The 18,662-nt window shown below is 50.1% G+C and overlaps 1 protein-coding gene and 1 pseudogene across 4 annotated transcripts in view; one reads left to right on the top strand and one right to left on the bottom strand.

Moving 5' to 3' along the window:
• LOC119843367 (zinc finger protein 664-like) overlaps positions 1 to 18,662 on the bottom strand; it is a 1,158,238-nt gene that overhangs the window by 33,145 nt on the left and 1,106,431 nt on the right. The gene's annotated exons all lie outside the window — the stretch shown is intronic.
• Positions 1 to 18,662, top strand: part of LOC119842653 — a 1,040,433-nt pseudogene that overhangs the window by 1,015,884 nt on the left and 5,887 nt on the right.

Below are 18,662 nucleotides of genomic sequence, written 5' to 3'. Positions count from 1 at the left end.
AATGTGTTTTTAAAAACATTTTTATGATCAATCAGGACAAAAGGCCAAAAAACTCAAAATTTTTCACCAAAAGGGATCTTCAGAAAGAAAGAAAATTCACTTTCAGGAGGACTAAAATGGAATTACTCAGCTTCTTGACTGTCCACCTGCAAGGCTCTTGTCAGTTTCATATTCTCCCTGCCCTGGGAAGGTGAAATTGAATTGGTTGCTCCTGTAGGCCATGCTAATCATAGATATTCATAGAATATCAGGGTTGGAAGGGACCTCAGGAGGTCATCTAGTCCAACCCCCTGCTCAAAGCAGGACCAATCCCCAATTTTTGCCCTGGATCCCTAAATGGCACCCTCAAGGATTGAACTCACTGTGCGCTATCCAACTTTTTAAGAGCCAAATGGCTTTTCAGGTTTCCTGACCACCTGAGAACGTATCCAGGGAGTAGAATCTCATTTTGGCCACCTTTTAGAAACTGAAAAGATAGGTGTGGAAACTGAGGCTGGAAGAGTTGGAACAGGGATTAATTCCCCATTAGAACAGAAGGGTGAAGTTTGTCTCATCTAGAAACAACAGACACTCCTCAAGACCCGTTGAAAGCAGTGTCTCCGAGGTGACTGAAAGGAAAGCATGCAGGGAGAGCAAAGCTCACAGGAGATTTGGAGGGCATATAGTTGATTTGGGTGGTGATGTGCAGATGTCCTGGCTGTGTAAATAGTTACGCTTTTGTAATTTGTTATGTTATTTCTTTCCTTTCTCTCTGAGTGATAAAGTCAGTCCAGGTGGTGACCTTTTAAACTCAAAGATTTGGTTGGGAGTGTAACTGATAGGGGAAATATCCTGACAGGGGAAACAAAACACTATATAAATTGTTCAGTGTGTATCATTTGTAATTTGTGAAAATGATTTCTTTCTAGATGGGAGATCAGTCATTCACTCTGTCAACATCTTAGGCCTGGTGTATCCTTAAAAGTTAGGTTGACGTAGCCACATCAGTCAGGGGAGTGAAAAATCCATACCCCCTGAGCAAAACTTGGCATCTAAGTTTTTGCAGTAGGGTTTCCCTCAGTGCCTGTCTTTCTGCCTATCTTTCTGCCTTGTAGCATCATCGAGAACTGGTGCCTAGAAGAGGTTAGATGGATCGGACCAATTACACAGCCCTGTTTAATACCATTAGGGGTAGGAAACGGGGTCAGACAGAACACCTTCTATGCAGACTGGCCCAAGCATCACATCATGAACTAGTCTCAGAATGGTGGTGAATTTTTCTGGACAATCAAACTTACAAACTAGTTGCCATAGTCCAGGTCTCCTGATTGTGTCAAGTGCTTTAGCCAGGTTGAGGAAGACAGCGTGAAGGTCCTGTTGCTGTTCTCTGCATTTCTCTTGCATCTGATGAGCTACAAATACCAAGTCTTTCATTGGCCTGAAATCACATGGTGACTCTGATAGCACGTGATTGACAATCAAAGAGTACTTTGGCCAGTGGTGGGGAGTAACGAGATAACGTGATAGTTGCCACAGTTGGACTTTTCACCTTGCCTCTTGTATATGGTGACAATGGTGGTGTCTTTAAAATCTTGCAGTATGTCTTCAGTATTTCATATCTTGAGAGAGAGTCCAGGCAGTTGCCTTAGCAAGGTCTGGCCTTCATAGTTGAATGTTTCTGCAGGAATGCCATCAGATGCTGGGGATCCCTGAAGTTCTTCATGGCACTGATTGCAGTGCTGACTTCGTCAAGGGACAGGGCTGCGTGCATGTTGTAATTACATGTCGCTGACCCACTACCCTAATTAGTGCCTCACCTGTAGCGTTAGATGGTGGGTTCAAAAGATCACTGAAATGCTGTTGCCACCTCTGAAGGATTTCTCCTTTGTCAGTGATTGGTGTTAGGCCATCCACACTCTTCTAACGCACTGTGGTCGTGTGTGTAGGACCACATACAGCTTTCAAATCAGCATAAAAGTCTGTGGTCTTTTGACAGGTGGCATAGCCCTGGATTCAATCTGCCTTGGCAGTCCACCACTGATCCTGCATATCTCTAAACTTAGACCAGGTTTCCTGATGCAGACTCCTGTATATTGTTACTGTGACACGGGATGCAAGAATTGGACAGTGCATCTCATGTTGTTTAATGAGCAGCTGTTAGATGTCTGGGTCATTCTTGTTGACCCCCATCTTGGTGATATCATTTTGGCACGAGTGGCTTGATATATGGCATTGCAAAAAGTGGCCCATTCGCTATGTACCTTAGCACCAATAGTCAAACCAGTGGGGTCAGACAGAGATGCTGTGGAGTTGCAGAGTTGCACCTTGTCATTGCTTTACATTGAGCTGTTTGATTTAGTTCAGTGTTTCTCAAATGCGGCCACCGTGGCTGCACATGGCCACCAGGGGCTTTTCTTGTGGCCACAGCCTTCTGGGTGGTGATGGGGGGTGTGTGTAAAGCAGCAGCCCCTCCCCTTGGGCTGCCAGCAGTGGTTAGGCCCTGGCCGCCTCTGGAGACTAAAATGCTGGAGGAGCAGGCAGCCGGTGTGTGTTCCCCACCTTCCTGGGGGGCTGGTGGTGGTGGTGGGTTCATCCCTGGGCTGATCGGTGGCGGGCTCCACCCATGGGCTCCATTCCCCGGCTGTGAGTTGACGGGCTCTGGCCCCAAGCTCACCCTCCCCAATCACCCTTGGCCCCTGCTGCCTCCGTAACCACTTCCCCATCCAGGATGTAATTTGTCCCCTGGCTTGCAGCGTCTGTGTAACTCTGGTATGAAAAGTGAATTTTGTATGTTTCTTAATATCACTTTTCGCAGCAGACTTACAAGCTAGCAAGTCTTTAAAAAAAGCAACCAAAGAAAAAAAAAAAAGAAAAGCAAATGAAACAATAAGAAAAAAGATAAGAACGTACAAAGCATCTTGTGTTTCTATTCTGTTTAGGTCCCGCAAAGAATAGAAACAACTGTACATTATTTTTATTTCTGAGTCTGCAAAAAAAACAAAAAAACAAAAAAAACCCTACATAAATAAATTACAATGATTTGGACATGGATACGTGCATATTTATTTATTTAAAAATTGTCAGAGCGGTCACCAGCAAGAGTTGGTGGCCGCACACTGAGGCTACCAAAAAATTTGTTGTGAGAACCCCTGATTTAGTTGATGACTTGCAATGCACTGGTCATATTGCCAATAACAGTTTGGAGCAGATCATGCCCTGGTCTGTCCTGTAGATCTTATTGTTGGATGATGCAGTAGTTGATAAGATGCCATTGTTTGGATCTTGGGTGAATTCATGATGTTATCTTTATATCTGGTAGGTGGAGAAAGGTATCTGTGATCGCTAGTTGCTGTTTGACACACTCACTGATTAGCAGAGATCCATTGCTATTCTCTTTCCGAATCCCATGCTGCCCAAGGGCGTGTTGCCAGGTTACCCATTACTTCCATCCCTTGCATTGAAGTCTCCCATCATAATTCATTTATCTGATGCTGATGTAGACATGATGAGTTTGTCTCAGTCACTGAAGAGCTTTTCTTTCTCATTATGGCTGAGGTAAGATCTTTTATTGGATCAACTTCTGTTGATGAGAGCAAATGGCTCTTCTTCAGAGCTCTGTCTGGTTCGAAAGCTTGTCTCTCTCACCAACAAAAGTTGGTCCGATAAAAGATATCACCTCCCCCACCTCGCCTTTCCAATATCCTGGGACCAACATGGCTACAAGTACACTGCATACTTCCTCATTGTTGACATTTGTCATGGAAGGAGCATAAGCACTGATGATGGTAGTATACCATTTATGTTTTGATGGCAACCACAGAAACATAAGACAATCATTTATGCCTTTAGGTAGTCCTAGGTCTATAAAATCGTGACTTGTGGAGAAAGTAAATAAGGAAGTATTATTTACTCCTCATAACACAAGAACCAGGGGGGTCACCCAATGAAATGAATAGGCAGCAGGTTTAAAACAAACAAAAGAAAGTATTGCTTCACACTATGCACAGTCAACCCATGGAACTCCTTGCCGGAGGATGTTGTGAAGGCCAAGACTATGAAAGGGTTCAAAAAAGAACTAGATAAGTTCATGGAGGATAGGTCCATCAATGGCTATTAGCCAGTATGGGCAGGTGTCCCTAGGCTCTGTTTGCCAGAAGCTGGAAATGACAACAGGGGATGGATCACTGGATGTTTATCTGTTCTGTTCATTCCCTCTGGGGCACCTGGCACTGTCCACTGTCAGAGGACAGGACACTGGGCTAGATAGATCTTTGGTCTGACCCAGTATGGCCGTTCTTATGTTCGAGCTTGGCAGCAAGGGAGTTGCTAATGACAAAGCCAACACTGGCTCGTGACGGCTCAGAGGCTGGGGAGCCTTGTCAGAAGAACGCCTGGCCCTGCACTGATCTCCAAGAGTTGCCCTTCGTCAGCGAGTCTGGTTTCACTCAGTGCGGCAATCTCGACCCTATACCTGGCCAATTCTCTTGCAACATGTGCTGGGATGGAAGGGGTTGCTGCACAGAATCCTAGCATTCCACATAGCTATCGTAGCTGTGGGTTTGCTCGCTTTCTGACCTCACAGCTGGTGACCTTCCAGAGTCAGTGGTCTGGTCAGGTTCGGGGCAGGAGACTTTTCTAGCCTCTTCTCCACACGGGGTGAGCAGCATCATCCTGCATAGGACCACTCAGATGACCACGATGTTGCCGAATGGTGCTGCTCCTGCCAGGTACATCACTGTCATTGGCCTCTAACTATAATTCTATGATCATTAATATTCTTGAGTGATGAATGGATGGGGCGTGTACAAGAACTTGATAGATATGTGGTGCCCAGGTGTTTTTAAAATGTATTTGGCAGGCAGGGCCTAAGACACGCCTGTTCCAGACCCAGGAATGTGGCTCCCCCCTGCTTGAACGTGTCTCCGATGTAAGTTAGGCCAGGTCTGACCAAAGACAAAGAAAAGCCTGTTTGCATGCAAGGTAAACAGAGCCATCAGGAGAGCAAGCGGGGGACGATGCGTACTGAAAAATCTTAATCGGGGATGCAGACCAGGCCCTGAGGAAGCCTTCCTGCCTCTTGAAGCTGGGGCAATGAACTTTGAGAGAAGAGTTTTCAAAGGTTTACTGCACTATAAAGAAAGGGGCAGAGGACCCGGAAGTTATCACTCACCTGAGGAAACAAGCCTTGGACTTTGTGGGGATCCCAATGGAAAGCTAGTCAGCCATTGCTGGAACAGGAAGACTGGTGGGGAAACAACCTTGAACAAAGATGGTAACTTGTTAAGTTACATCTTTGCTATTCGAAAGCATATCTTTTACTTTTGGTCATTTTTCAGAGTAGCAGCCGTGTTAGTCTGTATTCACAAAAAGAAAAGGAGTACTTGTGGCATCTTAGAGACTAACAAATTTATTAGAGCATAAGCTTTCATGAGCTACAGCTAACTTCATCAGAATGCATCCGATGAAGTGAGCTGTAGCTCACGAAAGCTTGTGCTCTAATAAATTTGTTAGTCTCTAAGGTGCCAGAAGTGAGCTGTAGCTCACAAAAGCTTATGCTCTAATAAATTTGTTAGTCTCTAAGGTGCCACAAGTACTCCTTTTCTTTTTGGTCATTTGTAACCCTTTCTATCTTTATCCCTTTATCACTGAAAACCTCTCTCTCTTTAATTAGATAAACTTGTTTGACTTTTTTATCTAAACCAAACCAGTGTTGTGATTGCATTGAAGTGATTGATAACTCCAGGCAAGATAACCAGCTGTTGCTTCTCTCTCTTTAAAGGAGCAGCAAACATCCTATCTTTTCTGTGAATGTACAGTGATGGGGCAGAGGTGGATTAAAATTTATTGGGGCCCTGGGCACAAAGAACATCCGCCCTCCCCTCCGATCTGCTGCCACAGGAGCCCCTCCCCTGATCCGCCCTCCCCCCCCCCGAACTCCTGCCCCCTGCTCCTCCCCTTCCCCCCAAGGCCTCACCTGCTGCCCTGGCTGGAGGCTGGGCAGGTTCAGTGTTCCCAATCAGTTGTGATCTGGGATCCCAGACTGAGCAGCTGCTGCTCCCGCAGGGGGGTCTGTGCCAGGGAGAAACCTTCATCAAAGCCCCCTCTCTGCCTAGGCCAGGTGGGGACTTTCTCTGGCAGCTGGAACCAGCCCCTTGGGGAAGCCCTGGGCTCTGCCAACACCAACTCCTAAGCCGGAGCCTGCAGATGATGGAGAGACATGGGCTGTGGCATGGCACTTGCTCAGGTTGGGTTTTTGATGGAGCTCCTGGTGAGTTTGTCCGAGAGTGAAAGGGGCAGGAAATACACGGGGGGGGGGGAGGGGAACGGGATGTGTCAAACCTGCAGGAGACGTGTGCAGTTTGGGGTTTGTTTGTCAGAACAGGCCCATTGAGTAGGGGTAGAAATCCCCCTGCTTCTGGAACAGATAACAAGCCTCTTGGCCAGGGTTTACCAGACCAGACTCCTAGCACTGGAGCCTGAACCTACTACCCAGAGGCTGCTGTGGAATACAAAGGGGGCATCCAGCAGTGAGGCCCAGGGGAGAAGCCCCGTTCCCTCACCCCCAGTTGCTGGGAATGGGGAGGGGTTTGGGATTCCTGTCCCTGGACCCTGCTGGGGCTCCATCTCCTGTACCAGCCTCTGGCTAGCAGGTGTGTGATAAACGGGAAGGTCCCTGCCCTCCTCTATCGGCTGGGAGGGACAAGGAGGTCTCTCTTTCTCCCCACCCTCAAGCCTCCTGGCTGCTCTGATTTTGCTCCTCTGTCCCTCCCCCAGATCTTCCATTTTTATAGGCTCTCCTCCCCTTGACTAGTGGGATTGTGGCTGGGGCATGAGATGCTGAGTGAGGAAATGATGTTTCAGATGCCGGTGACCTTCGAGGAGGTGGCTGTGTATTTCACCCAGGGGCAGGGGGCTCTGCTGGACCCTGCTCAGAGAGCCTCTACAGGGACGTCATGCAGGAGAACTATGAGACAGTAACCTCGCTGGGTAAGGGATTCCTGTGCCCTCAGTTACTATGGGGGCTGTGATGAGCCCACTTTGGCTTATACTCAGGTTCTTGCCTAGTTTCAGGTTTACCTTTCAGGGGAATGGGCCCTATTGTCCCAGATCCAGTGTGAGATTTCATTACAGCGCCTCCGTTTTTTTGTGATGTGGGCCTGGGCCCTTCCGCAGGAACCCAGCTCAGAGATTTGAATCACTTCCGCCGACATATCTTAAAAACAAAACAGGTAAATATAAGAGCAATGCCCGTAGGTGGGTCATGGAGATTGCAGCTGAGATTTCTGGTTCTTAAATGTACAGGCGTCCTCTGATTGAGCTCCAAAATTGTCAGGCAAGGCTGTAGCAGGCTCATCCACTGTAGATGGGCCCCAGCCACCATTAGAAGGCAACAAAGTGCAAGACCGAATGGGTGAGTGTGATGGAGGAAAAAAGAAAAGGAGGACTTGTGGCCCCTTAGAGACTAACAAATTTATTTGAGCATAAACTTTTGTGAGATACAGCTCACTTCATCGGATGCATTAGGTGGAAAATACAGCGGAGGAGTGTCCACCCCACACAAGGGCCAATTAACCTTAGGCTGCACCTGGAGGAAACCTAGAGAGTGGTAGGACCTAATGGCAGATGAAGTCCGGTTGCGTGGAAGGAGCTGGGCGGGATCTATAAAGAGAGGAAGTTGGCAGGCAGGGGGGAGGAAACCTGCAGTGGCACCCCGATACCAGAAGCTGCAAGGACAGAATAGGAAGCAATCCAGGGAAGGAGCAGTGAGGGTTGGGAAAGTAAAAGCCCAGAGCTGCTGGGCTGTGGGTCCCCGGATTGGAACCCGGTATAGAGGGTGGAGCCCCGGGGGGAGCGGCCCGCCTGGGAGAGTTTGCCTCAAAGGGCTTGCAGTACCACAGAAGGGGGGAGACCTTTCATGTGAGCTGGCCGGAGGGCTAAGCTAGAAAGAGGAAAGAGGCAGCGGAGCGAGTGAAGGGAACGCACAGGAAGGGGCGTCCGACCAGGTGGCAGAGTGAATTCCCCAGAGGAACCACAAGGAGGCGCCGCCGAGCGGTGAGTGGAGCAGCCCCCATCGCAGTGGGGTTACACGAGCAGCACAAGGAGTCAATGTTCTGCCTCGCCTCTCACCTCGCTCCCGTGGCGGCCAGTGGGGTTACTTCTGATTTCATCGAGGGGGGAGTGAGCGGGGAATCCACGCCAGGGTCTCCAGCGAGGTTACCCCGATTTAGAACCCGGGCAGTGAGAGCAACAGGATTCCAGTGAATTTCACCCAGCTGGGAAGTTGGAAGAGCCTACCGCAGGGCAGCACGAGGCTTGGTTGACCTCCCTGTGCATTTCCCGTGTCTGACTGGGTGTAAATTGACCCTGAACTCTGAATTTCCGAGGATTGTCCTGTCTGTGGCCCAGGTGCTGTCTTTGAGTTGCTGGGGGTAGGAGGGTGCTCGACCCCCTGCTCTGCCCCAGGCCCCGCCCCCACGCCCCTACCCCGCCCCATTCCACCCCACCCTGGACAGTGCCTCCTGCAGGTGGCAAAACAGCTGATCCGCGACAGGCGGGAGGCGCTGGGAGGGAGGGGGAAGAGCTGATGTGGGGGAGGGGGTCTGCCGGTGAGTGCTGAGCACTCACTACTTTTTTTCCACACTGGCGCTGGTGAAGCTTCCCCTGGGGGAGGCTAGCCCCCTGTCCTCCCCTCCCCCTCTCATGGCCCTGGCTGGGGCGGGCCGGGGGCTGGGGGGAAAGTGAGAGCTTGGTGCTGGCCGGGGCCAAGCTCTCAGCCTCATGATCGTTCGTTTTTCTTAAAGCCCCAGCTCCTGGAGTCAAGTGGAGATGTGATGATTTCAGCCTTCATTCTTAAAGGAAAAGTAACTTTCCAGCCCTCGAGGCTGTGGAGGAAGCTTCAAAATGTGACCCCAGTGCACCCTAAAGCAGCGGTCCCCACTTTTGGGGGCTGCACCCACACCTTACACTTATCTGCGTGCCCTCACTCCTCCAGAGCAGGGCCATGGCTCCACATGGCCAGGGCCGAGGCTGGAGGCGGGGCCAGGAGTGGAGCCATGCTAATGGGGCCAGCAGTTGAGAACGCAGCTGGGGGTGGGATCGGAGCAGAGCTGGGGGTGGGGAGGCATGCCCCTATACACCCTCCTAAGGGGGCATGCCCCACAGTTTGGGGACCTCTACCCTAAAGGCTCAGAAAGCAGACGGCAAATAAAAAGACCACCAAATGTCTTAGTTTTACATAATCTCTTGATTTTAAAGCCAATCTCATGATTTTGGGGGAGCCTGACACATGATTTTTGAACATGTGTGGTTGGCACTCCTCCAGAATCTCCAGTCCCAACTGTAGCTTTTATATCTGAAGTGAGAAGTGTGGGGGGGAACAATCCCCCCCCCCCCCCACCCAGGACACGGTGGTAGATGGGGAGGAGATGACCAGTTGGGCTGCCTGGCTCCTCATCTCCCACTAGCCTCACTGATGAGGTTTGGCCTGGCGTCAGGGCAGGCCAGGCCCATTGACTTTCCTGGGGTCCTCTTCGGCTCTGCTGAGCCTCAGGCTTTCAGGAACTCAAGGACGCCCCTCACCGCTCCCAATTGCTCCCCTCAGTGCATTAATTCCTGCCCTTTAGAATTCAGGGATGGCTTCCCCCCAGCGCTCATAGGACATTTCCTGTCTCTCTCAGGCCCCGGTGCAGCGAGTTCACAGTTCTCAGCCTCCGCTGTCTGGCTCTCACGAGCAAACCCTGCAGTTTCCTAGCTCTGTATTCCCCATGCTCCTTACTGCATCTCACGTCACAGCAGGGATCAGGCGGTAACTTCCTTCCCCGTGTCAGTGGCTGCCTTTCAGCCCGCGAGACTCACCCATCAGTGTTTGTGCTGGTGATTATTTATAATGACCATTGTTCAAACAACACTAACAGGGTGGGCACACAGTAGAAACTAAATAAGAAGGGACTATTTTGGCAATTGCTCATTTGTCTTGTTTAGTCCCCAATAAAATCAACAGTACAGCCTGTGAAAGAAAACCAATATCCACGGTTTTGACCTTCAGAAAAGAGAGGAAAAAACCCACGATACAGTGTGGGCTATAAAATCCTTTCAAGTTTACATAAAGTGAAATCCCAGAGTGCGTTACCTGTGACTTGGAGTACAGATTTACTCATTGTCTCTGCTGAGCTCATTACCTGCTTCATTCAGCACCTCCTCATTAGTTGGTCGTGTTAGTTACAAAAGCTTTAGCATCATCATGAACAAACAAATTTCCTATCTGCACAGCTGCCAACAATCTGAGCTTGGCAGTAAGTCAATTTACCAACACGTGGAAACCTTCATTTAACGCACACGATCGCTCTGTGTTAGGGATCAGACATCCCCCCTTCATGTCTGTGACTCACCTGCAGCCTTCTGGAGTCTGCTTTGGGATCAAATGAATCAAAGTGGGATTCCTAAGCATGGAGAGCTGAGAACACTGATCGGGGCTTCTTCTCCTCTGCCTGGGGGTCGCTTAGACCAGGCAGAGCCAGAGGATCGCTTGTCAGCTTAGGATCAGCTGTGGCTGTATCCTCACCCCAGAGATAGGTACCTGGATCCTTGGGAGTCAAATGCCCTGGATATGTGTGGGAATGAGGAAATAGGTTGGTTTGTTTGTTTTTTACTATGGCCAGCCCTAGTCAGGACACTGAGAAAATTTCTTTCCTGTGTGGAGGAGTCTTTGATGTCCAGTATCATGTTAGTTCCGATTGAAGCATTTTCCACACTAAACACATCTAAGAAGTCTCTTCCCTATTTGCATTTGTGGTGCCTGAGAACATCTGCGTCGTAATTGAAGCTTTTTCCGCATTCGAGGTTTCTCACCTCTGTGGAGTCTTTGGTGTCTACTAAGTTGTGAGCACTGACTGAAACTTTTCCCACAGTCCGAGCATTTGTAAGGCGTTTCTCCGGTGTGTTTTCTCTGACGCATAGTAATGGCTGAATTCTGATTGACACTTTTCCCACACTGGAGGCATTTATAAGGTTTCTCTTCCGTATGGATCCTCTGATACACAATAAGATTTGAGCTCTGATTGAAGCATTTCCCACAGTCGATGCATTTATAGGGTGTCTCTCCCGTGTGTGTTTGCTGCTGCCAAGTAAGGTTTGAATGGTCAATAAACCTTTTCCCACACTCTGTGCATTTATAGGATTTCTTTCCCGTGTACCTTCCGATGTCTGATAAGCTGTGAGCGCTGACAGAAACATTTCCCACAGTCCAAGCATTTAAAGGGCCTCTCTCCGGTGTGGCAGCCATGTTAGTCTGTATTCGCAAAAAGAAAAGGAGTACTTGTGGCACTTTAGAGACTAACACATTTATAATTTATAATAAATTTATAATAAATTTGTTAGTCTCTCAGGTGCCACAAGTACTCCTTTTCTTTCTCCGGTGTGGGTTCTCTGGTGCCTAATAAGATTAGATCTGTCATTAAACCTTTTCCTACAGTTGTGGCATCCATAGGGCCTCTCTTCTGTGTGGATTCTCTGATGTGAAATGAGATCTGAGCTCCGACTAAAGCTTTTTCCACAGTCGAGGCATTTATAGGGTTTTTCTCCTGTGTGGAGCCTCTGATGTCTAATAAGGTGTGATTTCCAATGGAAGCTTTTCCCACACTCAGTGCATGTGTTTTTTAATCTCTCCCATGTGCATTCTCGATTGAGCTGTAGTTTCCTTAAGATCCTTCCATCCTCCCCCATGATTAATGGATGTAACCACTTTCTTCCATGGCTGGTTCCTCTTTGACCTGCACTGACCATCACAGGCTTTTCCCTGGCCACAACTCTGGGAATAGGTCACTTCGGTTCTTCCCAATAGTATCCCCTGTGGGTCCATTTGCTCAGGACTTTCCTGCTGTGGATTTTCCTTCTCATTCGCACTCTGCCATCCCCTCACCTGCTGGGGTAGAGAGAATCCAGCCAGGAGCCATTCGCTGTGGGGAGAAGGAAAGAAAGGGGAACAGAAAAAAACAGGGGCAACACAATAACTGTTGGGGAAACTGAGGAAGGGGAAATTTACTAACCTATTTGTTATTTTTCCCTCTCTAAAGCGAGTGCTCTGTGATCCTTTCCACCTAGGTTATTCCTCCTCATTCTGCAAGCATGAAGGCTTCTTTTATTAAAAAAAACGTTCTCTAGATTCACACTTTATCCCTAGCAGGCAGAGCTGTTCAGAGACCCGACCGCATCTCTAGCTCCCCACCGGCCAAGTGCCAAAGCTGAGAGGACAAACTCCACATTCTTATTAATAAACATTCCCAAAGGTTACCCAGCTCCAGGCAGGAGACTTTATCTACTGATTCTACAACAGATGGAAACGAAGACATCCAGCAAAGCAAGATTCCCAGCATGAGGGAATACCGAGGTTTCTCCATCTCTCTGGAGGAATGTTCCAGAATGGGAAAAGCAAGGAGTGAGAGATTTGCCCTCCCAACTGGAATTTAATGCAAAATTTGGTGATGTCCAGGGTGGAGTCTCACAGAGCAGGAGGTGCCCAGAGCAAAGAAGGAAAAGCTATGTGTGGGTCACTAAATTTTATCTTTCTCCCTCGCAGAAACCTGGGGCTCCACGATCCATTAGTGATGGATAAGAGAATATACTGCAGCATGGGTAGTCATATGGCAGATTTACTTGAAGGAAGCACTGTTCTGTTCAGCATAGGAAACAGACCCAATCAGGATCCCATCTAGAATGAGCTCCAAATATACCCTCAATCATGAGACAAAATAGGATTAAAGAAGATGCAATTCTCTGATTCGCTAGAATTTGCCGGCAGTTTCTAGGGTTGAGCAGAAAGTCCATGAGCTCTCCTGGATATTCCTGCTCCAGCAGGTGAACTTCTCACTCAGCTTCCAGGACAAGGTGCCTTAGGTACTACAGGAATTTGAGTAGGAGAGGAACCTGCCCCAGACATTTCCCCTAGTCCAGGAAATTGAGCGATGCAGAACTAACGTGTGAAAATTTGAGAGACTATGGGTCCCTGGGCCATTTATTCTGTTAACTTCCTCAGAACTGGATGATTTAGTGCTAATTTTCATGTCTTCAACTGGCTTAGGCAGTTGACCTATAACTAGCTCCTTTGCTCAAATGGAGGCCGGTTTAATCATTAAATTAGTAGTTTCTGTGCAGCATGAGTGTGACTGGATTATGGACCCACTTGCCGAGTGGACTGGGGCTGTCAGCAGCACTAAACTGGGAATGAAATCTCAGGTCTCGGGCTGAGTTCCTCTGATGTTTACCCCTTCCAGGGTTTCAAGAGGACAAACAAAAGAACAAAGGCCAGGAAAAGGAAAGAAGAAAAAGAAAACAGACGGTCACTCCCTGAGGAGCTGCCGGGCCGTGTTCAAACCTTGGACTGGCTCAATGTCTTCTAATTAGCCACCAAAAAGAATACCGCCTTCGCTTCGGGGAGCACAGACCTACCAGGGGCAAGGGAGCAAGGTCCGCTTTCTATCTGGGAGCTGGGGAGATATAGCGCTTCCAACTGCTGAGCTAAGCTCCCCCCTTTTGAGCTCCTCCTCCACTCCAGACATACCTTCCAGAGGCAGTAAGGCTGGGCCACTCAAGCCCAGAGCAACTCCTTAACCTCTTACTGCCTGGTGGTGGTGGTGATGGGGTTTGTAAACCCCATCACAAATGCCTTATGTTGTCAACTCTTCAGTGCAGAGATTGTCCATCCCCAGGGCTTGTAGGAACAAAGCTTCCTTCTCCAAGAGGATGAGAATTTTGATTGTTTCAGTCAGCATTTCTAACTGGGAATTTCTTATCCCCACCTGGAAGTGTCAGTTTGCCAAGGGAGTGTTGCTTTTCACATCAATGAAAACCAAATCCAGAGGCAGGTTTGCCACCTTTCTAATTGCTGGTAACCAGACTACTGAGGCCCCGCCTCTGCCCTGCCCCTTCCCTCGAGGCCCCACCCCTTCCCCAGGCCCCACCCACTTCTCTGCCTCTTCCCCCAAGGCCCCACCACTGCTCCATCTCTTTCCCCTAAGGCCCTGCCCCCCATCACTCGCTCCTCTCTCCCCTTTCCCCCGTCACTCACTGGACCGTCTCAAGGAGCCTGCCTGTAGGTAGGAGTCAGCCCCAGCTGAGCAGGGGCTGGCGTGGGTTAATGACCTGGCCCCTCCCCCCACCCTTTTGGTTTGGGTGCCATGTAGGGTTGCCAGGTCCCCAAAAATTGGGCACCTGACAACCCTAAATGGCACCCAGACATAGAAGCCAAAAACCGGACTGTCCAGGTCAAAACCAGACAGGTGGCAACCCTACCCAGAGGGAAGCATGAGAGCAGACCGAGAACCACCTTCTTAACTGCTTGCATCACTAGGAAGTTCTTCTGATGAGCTGCCTAAACCAACCGGTTGCCCTGAATGGAACGGGGGCCTAGCTGAGTACCACCTCCCAGTGATGTAGAAGACAATCTGGTTCTAATTCTGGAAATTCCATTGATAAACAGGACTGTTTGTAGGGCACAGAGGTGTCTGACCATCCTGGGGCATTTTCCACATCTGGTCACTGTCACATAAAATAACTGGAGTTGCCTGAGGGCAAATATTTGAGAAGTTCCTAGGAGAAATACAACTTGTGAAACCTTTTCTTTGAGCAACTGGGGTAGAACCAGGAATGTCTGATAGAGGAGGGAAAGATCCTGGGAGAGAACTAAGGGTCTCCTCTGGAAACAGGAAGAAGCGGAGGGACTCGAGCAATTGAAAGGTCCGGTCAGGATGTACAAATATTATCTCGTATAGGTGGGGTATCAGTAAGTCCTCTCCTGGCCACCATATTTCACCCCAGTCAGAACACACCCATCCCCATGCTACAGCTCAGGCTCTCTGGCTTGTTGCTTCTCAAAAGCCAGGTTCTTCAGCTGTATTACTACCCCAAACAACTTAAGGCTTCCCAGCCACATCCCAACTTTGGAGGTGGCCCTTTTAAATAGCTTCCAAATAGCAAGGGGCAGCTGGCTTGGAGAAAGCAAAGCCGGCTTCTGCTGCTGAATTTCTGCCCCAAACAGCTAAAGTCTTGCCCGCCGCATTGCTGTAGAGCATGGGAGATGGTTTGTTATTGCCCGGCTTTGATCTTAGCTGGGTTTGCTGCAGCACTATGTTTTCTCCCCAAATACTGGTGTCCCACAGACGCCTGTTCTCCATAAATCCTCTCCTGGCCAGGGCGGCACGTCAGAGAGAACAACAGCAACAAAAAAAGATATAATGGAAAAATCTCCTAGTCGGAGATGGGAGAAAAGAACCTTCTGATTCATCCACCAGAAGCAAGAGTCCGAGAACCATTCAAACTACTGGAGAGACCTGGATAGAGAAGTTAACCGAAATGAAATAAGAAAGAGGAGCTTCTGCACTTTGAAGATGAGGGGGAACAACCCCGCTGAAATGGATCACGGAGCACCAGATGGACTCTCTCCACCATGTCCCCTCCTGCCAATGAGGGGGAAGTACATGGGCGGGAGGGAGCTCCTACCAGTTGTCTTTCAGGATGGGTGGGAAGCTGTGAGAGACATCTCCCATGAGGATATGCCAGCTGCTGACTTCCACCCTGACCTGGGGTGTGATGAGGCAGAACTGGGGGGAGTTCACTCATGACACATTTGTGGAGGTCCAGCTTTTTCCTTCATTCAACTCACAGTTTTTGTCAGTTTCATTGATTCCTCACCTGTGTGGGCGCCTGTCGGGATCTCCCCTTCCTCGCAGGTCTGGAGATCCAGGACCCACGGCTCTTCCCCTCATTCCAGCTGGGTGATCAGGTCAGGTTGGAAATGGGAAATCCTGCTTGGGGCGGAGCGGGGGAAATCAGGTTAGATCAGCGTGTGTAATAAATTTGTTAGTCTCTAAGGCGCCACAAGTACTCCTTTTCTTTTTGCATTAGGAGAGTGTTTGTCACAAAGAACATTCCCTGATCTTAACCTGGCCCTGCACTGGGTTGGGGGGGATATGGAACCCGGACAAATGTAACATGGTCACTGAGCCCCCTTGGGAAAGGCAGATGTCTGTGGCCCCTGAGTGGAGGTTTCCAGGATCTGTGCGCTCTGTGGGACTTGCTGATGCAAACACAGCTCTGGTGTTAAGACCCCGCTGATTTCTAAACCTGCAGAGCCCAGAGCCCTCCCCCTGGATGATGCTCATCTCAGGAAGGGAGGGGAACTGAGATCCTGTGTGCAACTGAGAAATAATACAGACAGGTACATCCGCTGCTTCTGGCCCCTTAGAAACTGAAGGGTTGGGGGTGAATTAGCATCTCTAATATGTCTGTGACCCATCTATGCCATGAAAGAACATATGGAAAGTAAAATCTTTTCTGGGGGTGAGGGGACAGGGCCTCTCCTCTGGGCCTCACTGCTGGGTGCCCCCTTCATATTCCACAGCAGCCTCTGGCTAGTGGGTTCAGGCTCCAGCGATGTATCACTTTACATACAGTTTGACCAGCCATTGAGGACCAGTCTGTTACCAACCCACGGGCTGGAATGCTGCTGGCTGTGGAGATCCCCAGACTGTCAAGGGGGTCAGAAGTGCTTTGAAAGGGCTGAGAAGCTGCCGTTCTTCTCAAGCTGTGAAGAGTCCAGGTGACTTGAGTCCAGAGCGCTAATGTGCGGGAGGTCAGATTAGATGATCATGTTGGTCCCTTCTGACCTTAAAGTCTATAAATCTATGAGACACACACAGCACATACGATGGCCACACTACAATGACCGAGAAATCATCTCTGCGAGAAGATCAGAACGGACTGTGTTTTGATGTGCGTGCTCAAAAACAGGAAGGTCAATATCATGTGGGAACCTTATCTTTGAATACCTGTAATAGCAACAAAATGCGGAGGTCTGTATACAGAACGCCTGTAGATTTACTGTCCAACTGCTTTTCTTTAAATGATATTCACAGTATTCCAAATCCTATCTACAATGGGTTGTCCCATTTATAATAATTTCTGTGTGCATGAAATGTCTATTTGCCCAGGTCACTCTGTGGGACTCTCTCTTCAAAGCCAACTGGGCAATATTACCAGCTACTTAACAGGGTTTTACATACATATAACAGCCCTGAAGTTTAACTCTGTGTCCAGCCTTATGGAAAGAGCTCCGGCCTGGGTTTCACCAGAGAGTGAAGCTGAGGTGCGGGGAGAAAGGGTGCGTAACAGAGTTATATATAACATTGTGTGAGTGACACCAGATTCATTATGCTAGTGGGGCCATTTACCTTTCTGGGTTGGTTTTTATTCCACTTTGTGTGGCCCTGGCTGACAATGAAGTTGCCCCAAACCAGGTAGGACAAACTCTTGCTCAGAGATGCACTGTACGTTTGTACAAACGATTCAAGGGTACGTCCACACTGCAGTAAAGGACCCCTGACATGGCCAAGCCTGGCTCAGCTGGCTGGGCCTCAGAGAGCTCAGGTTGTGGGGCTCTAAAATTGCAGTGCAGACATTCAGCTGGGGCTGGAGCCCCATGGGGGAGCGTCACAGATCTCAGGCTCCAGCCCAAGACCAAATGTCTATACTGTTCATTTCAGCCCCGCAACCCAGGCCTGAGTGAGCTAACCCAGGCTCACACTCACTGGTGCAGGGTTTTTTAAACTCAGTGTAGACATAACTCAAGCCACATCCCCAGCTGGTGTAAATTGGCCATAGCTCCAGTGGAACCCGTGGGGCCAGATCCCCAGCTGGTGGGAATCAGAGGGGAGGATCTGGAGCATGGGACTTGCAACACACACACACATTTTTCAGGCAGTCCCCAGCTGGGAGGAGGGATGTGAAAATTCACCACTCCCGACGCAGCCCCGCAAGGGGCAGGGATGAATCAGCCAGGCTGAGCTGATCATTCCCACCAAAATCCCCAGCCAGCTGCTCAGGGGGCTAGGACAGTTTAACCTCAGAGCCAGTAAGATCGGGTCACCCCTGCTGCAGACAGAGCGAAACCCGGAGGCACCGTTCCCTCGGTGGGGGGAGTGCAATGGGGAAGGTCTCGCTTACCTTCCCTCCAGGGTGTGCTGTGTCTGAGAGCAGGGGCTGCTCAGTGGGGAGCGTCTCCCTCTCGGGGCTGGGGATCCCAGCTCTGGTGTGTGTGTGTGGGGGGGGGGGGGGGTCTGTCTTCCCTATAAAGAAGGGTGTTGGCCAGGCTGGGGGCTCTGCCCTGGGGGAGGCTCCCGGGGAGCCGCGGGAAGGGCCCGGCTGGAGATTCCCCTCTCCCGGCTGCAGCCAGGGCTCCGGGCTCCCAGCACCAGCCGCCGGGGCTCGGGGATCTTGCAAAGGCAACCTGGAATCCACCAGCGACCAAACGTTACTGTAGCGAATTCACTTCCGTCCCCAGCTCCCTTCTGGGTCCTAGTGCTAGACCCATTGCTCAGCAGCCCCCAGCGCCTGGGGCAGCCCGGCCCAGCACTCAGGGGGGTTCAGACCATCACACACGTGCAGGGTTGGAGGGGAGCTCGACTGAGCCTGCTCCGTCCCCAGGAGCCCAGCAGCAGAGTCCGGGGGGCCCCGGTTTGTGTTACAGACGCTGCCCACGCTCTGGCTCTGTTTACCTTCCCGGGTCAGACGTTGCCGCCGCCTCCTCCATTGTGAGCCGGGGCCGGGCCGAGCCGCTGCTGCTCCCCGGCGGGGTCTGTGCGGGGAGAGACCGGCACGAACCCCCCGCCCCGCCCCGCCCCGGGCTCTGCCCG

This window comes from Dermochelys coriacea, chromosome 14 (genome assembly GCF_009764565.3).
Source record: "Dermochelys coriacea isolate rDerCor1 chromosome 14, rDerCor1.pri.v4, whole genome shotgun sequence".
Classification (NCBI taxonomy): Eukaryota; Metazoa; Chordata; order Testudines; family Dermochelyidae; genus Dermochelys; species Dermochelys coriacea.
This window is presented reverse-complemented; position numbering and strand designations above follow the sequence as displayed.